Below are 4,416 nucleotides of genomic sequence, written 5' to 3' on the forward strand. Positions count from 1 at the left end.
TTCTTGCTACCACGTCTCCCTGAACAAGTTGCTGTTCTTTGAGTCTTAGGTCCCATTTTAAAGAGAGAAGCTTGATTGCCAAAATTCCTCTTAATTCTTTTATACTTGGATTTTACAAGAAAGGCTGGGTAGACACTTTTAGGTTTCAACTTCCTCTGTTCAGTCTGGTCTGTTACTTTCCTTCAGCAATTTTCTATATTCTAAAAATATTGTTGATGCCACTCTCCACTTTTGCCTACTCTGTTTTCTTTGGGCTTGCATGTAATACAAGTTAAGGAACAAAGGTTCCTTAACTATCATCTTCAAAAAGTTTTGAGAGTAGTCAATATCAACATACTTGTTAACTGCCATGCTTGTCATGAAGTCTCCTGACATTTCTTCTTCCAAATAAGGTGATACAGGAATAGTCTAATTATTACAGATGAGGAAATAGAGGCCCAGAGAGGTTTAGAAAATTGCCCAAAGCCACACAGGTAGTAAGTGGCAGTAGAGAGACTTGAATCTAAAGGTTGCCTTTTAATAAAACCTCTGTTCTTAGTGACTAGGTTGTGCTGTCATGAACACATGACAAATGTGTTCATCTGTCGATACTGTGAACTGGGCTCCTGTTTGTCCACCTTTGCACGCCGTTCAGTTCTTAGCACACCGACAACACCAACATTCTGAGCTAAACAAACAACAACAAAAACAAACAAACAAACAAAAAACCAAAAAAAAACAAAAAACAAAAAACAAACCCCCAAAAAACACATGGACCAGGCAAAGAGACCAAAGCAAAGGATATTCTCACAGGCCCTTGAGGGGCTGATTGCCAGCCTTTCCCCCTCAAGGGCCTGTCAGAATATCCTTTGCTTCAGTCTCTTTGCCTGGTCCATGATGTATTATGCACAGACAGAAATGTGCCTTTTGTCATAATTTTAATTTCTACATATAAAATATATACCCATCTGTCCATCTGATGTGGTGACTGGGATCACAGTGAGGAAGACAGTGTAGGGATTTTTTTTCCCCCAAGAACACTCTTCTTTATCTTTTTTTTTTAAATTGAAATTTCTACTGAGGCACTTATAGATTCACATGCAGTTGTACAAAACAATACAGGGAGATCTTCCTGTGTGCCCTATCTCACTTTCCCTGGATAGTTACATCTTGCACTTTATTAATTCTTTTAGCTGCTTAAATATTATATTGACACATTTTCATTATCAAAGATTCAAATAATATGGAAGCATAAAGGAACAAACATAGAGGTCCTTCTTTAACCACCTGGCTCTTCTCCTGGGCTCTCTCTTCACCCTGGGTGCCACTTTATTCTGCTCTGCCTCCTTCTTCCTTCACACTCCTTCCTTGTTTTGTTACGGTGGCCAATATGATCCTGGGGCAGAGTGGGATCTGGGAATTTCTGGCTGACTCATCACCTTCAACACTCCGGGGAACCCAGCCTCTCTTCCATGATGATCATAGGTGGCATGGGCACCCCTTGATCTCAACTCTTCCTCTAATTATCTGGCATATTTTCAATTCCTGTTGCCATCCTTTTCTCTGTACCCAGTCAGAAAGAAATAATTTCTATTCTACAATAGATATATAATACATTTTCTATACCCGGTATTATTAATAACAAGTAGTACAAAGAATTACTTAGTAGAAGACAGAGATTTGATTTGTTTTATTTAACAGATATTGCCAGACATTGTTCTAAGCACTTTATAAAATATTAATTCATTTAATCCTGTAGCAACTCTATGAGGAAGGCATCATTAGTATTTTTACCTTACAGGGGAGGATATGAGGCACAGAGAAGTTAAGTATTTTGCCCAAGGTCACACAGCTAGTAAATGATGGAGACAGGATGCAAACCCATCAGTCTGGCTCTAGAGTCTGTGCTCTTAACCCTTTATCAGACTCACTGAGAGTTGGAAGTTTCACCCCCTTCCCTTCCCTTCCCTTCCCTCCCCTCCCCTCCCTTCCCCTCTCCTTTTTTAATATTGACACATTTCCCCAACATTGACACCTATCTTGCAGGCTATAAATATGTTCTAATATTTCAACCTTGAAAAGGCACATACCCTAACTTATCCTTTGTCCCTGTGCCCTGTCTCAAGCTCCTACCCCATCTCTCTCTTTCCTATGCTATTTCCTACAAGCCTGGAAACACTCTTCTATAACTGCTGTCTCAATTCCTCATCTAATTCACCCTTGGGCTCACTGCAGTCAGAGCTTCTATCTCAGTCACTCAGTGTAAGCTACTCCGCCATGATCAAAACTGTCATTTCCTTTTATCTCTCCATATACTGATGTGATCAATTATATTAATGCATTTCCTAATATGGAACCATTCTGCCTTTAACATCAGTTTTCATTATTTAAACTCAGTGCTGGATTCCATTTGCTAATATTTTATTTATGACTTTTGTTAGTATCAGATGGACAGACTCCTTTTTGAAACTCAGGGGAAACATAGGAAGTTCTTTCTAGTTCATTTAGTTTCCTTGTTAATTTATAGGGGTCCGTTTCCTTGTATAAATGGTTTTACTCTGTGTGTAGTTCATGTCTCTCCCCATGGGATGTCTACAATTTACTGTTTAAAAGGTAAACAGCTTTCTGCCTGTGGATGCCACTGAGGAAGTATTGGTAAAGTCCCTCTTCTGACTGTCATTGTGTCTAAGTCAGAGTCTCCTAAAGAGGCTAAACAGCTGCAGAAGCTCTCCATCAGAGTTGGGCTTTGAAACAACTGATGAACATATGAGGAGCCATTCCGAGCAATGGGGAATGCTCACGGACTATGTGGTAATGAGGGATCCAAACACCAAGCACTCCAGGGGCTTTGGGTTTGTCACATATGCCACTGCGGAAGAGGAGTGGATGCAGCCATGAACGCAAGGCCACACAAGGTGGATGGAAGAAACACAGAACCAAAGAGAGCTGTCTCAAGAGAAGATTCTCAAAGACCAGGTGCCCACTCAACTGTAAAAAAGATACTTGCTGGTGGCTTTAAAGATGACACTGAAGAACATCACCTCAGAGATTATTTTGAACAGTATGGGAAAATCGAAGTGATTGAAATCATGACTGACAGAAGCAGTGGCAAGAAAAGGGGTTTTGCCTTTGTAACCTTTGATGACAATGACTCTGTGGATAAGACTGTCATTCAGAAATACCATCCTGTGGGAATGGCTACAACTTTGAAGTAACAAAAGCCCTGTCAAAGCAAGAGAAGGCTAGTGCTTCATCCAGCCAAAGAGGTCAAAATGGATCTGGAAACTTTGGTGGTGGTCGTGGAGGTGGTTTTGGCAGGAATGACAACTTTGGTCATGGAGGGAACTTCAGCGATTGTGGTGGCTTTGGTGGCAGCCCTGGTGGTGGTGGATATGGTGGCAGTGGGGATGGCTATAACGGATTTGGTAATGATGGAAGCAATTTTGGAGGTGGTGGAAGCTACAATGATTTTGGCAATTACAACAATCAGTCTTCAAATTTTGGATGCATAAAGAGAGGAATCTTTGGAGGAAGAAGGTCTGGCCCCTGTGGTGGTAGATGCCAATACTTTGCCAAACTACAAAACCAAGGTGGCTATGCCAGTTCCAGTAGCAGCAGTAGCTATGGCAGTGTCCAAAGATTTTCATTACTGCCAGGAAACAGCTTAGCGGGAGAGGAGAGTCAGAGAAGTGACAGGGAAGCTACAGGTTACAACAGATTTGTGAACCCAGCCAAGCACAGTGGTGGCAGGGCCTAGCTGCTACAAATAATACATGTTTTAGACAAATACTCATGTGTATGGGCAAAAAACTCAAGAACTGTATTTGTGACTAATAGGATAACCAGTGATTTTAGTTTCTGTTCTGTGGAAAGTATAAAGCATTCCAACAAAGGGTTTTAATGTAGCTTTTTTGTTTTTGCACCCATGCTATTGATTGCTAAATGTAATAGTCTGACATGATGCTGAATAAATGTGTCTTTTAAAAAAATGTTCTGTGTAAAGTTGGTCTACTCTGAAGCCACCTTGGTCAACTTCCCCAACAGTGTGAAGTTAGATTCCTTCAGGGTGATGACAAATTCTGTTTGGAATTTATTTATAATCTTCTGGGTAAAAAAGCCATTGTCTTCAGAAACTTTGGTGTAGTTGAACTGATGGTTACTGTTGTGACCTGAAGTTCGCCATTAAAAGGGAAATCATGGAATTATTGGTTATAAAGATGATTGTTGGCACATCCTATGGAATACATCTAAATTGATTAATGGTAGCAGATAAAATTAAAGATGGAAATGAAGTATGTGTATCACCCATTGTCATGTATAATCAATAAATGATTTAATTATCTTGAACAAAGTAATAAAAGAGATAAATAAATGTGTATTCTAATTAGCACTGAAATAGTCACATAAGGCAATATTTTCACATTGGGGCATGAAGTG

At 40.0% G+C, this 4,416-nt stretch overlaps 1 pseudogene; it reads left to right on the top strand.

Moving 5' to 3' along the window:
- The first annotated feature begins 2,666 nt into the window (after positions 1-2,666).
- LOC116470623 (heterogeneous nuclear ribonucleoprotein A1-like 3) lies at positions 2,667-3,736 on the top strand (annotated as a pseudogene).
- Positions 3,737-4,416: the final 680 nt, after the last annotated feature.

The sequence above is a fragment of the Hylobates moloch genome, unplaced genomic scaffold (assembly GCF_009828535.3).
Source record: "Hylobates moloch isolate HMO894 unplaced genomic scaffold, HMol_V3 SCAFFOLD_6, whole genome shotgun sequence".
NCBI classification, from domain to species: Eukaryota; Metazoa; Chordata; class Mammalia; order Primates; family Hylobatidae; genus Hylobates; species Hylobates moloch.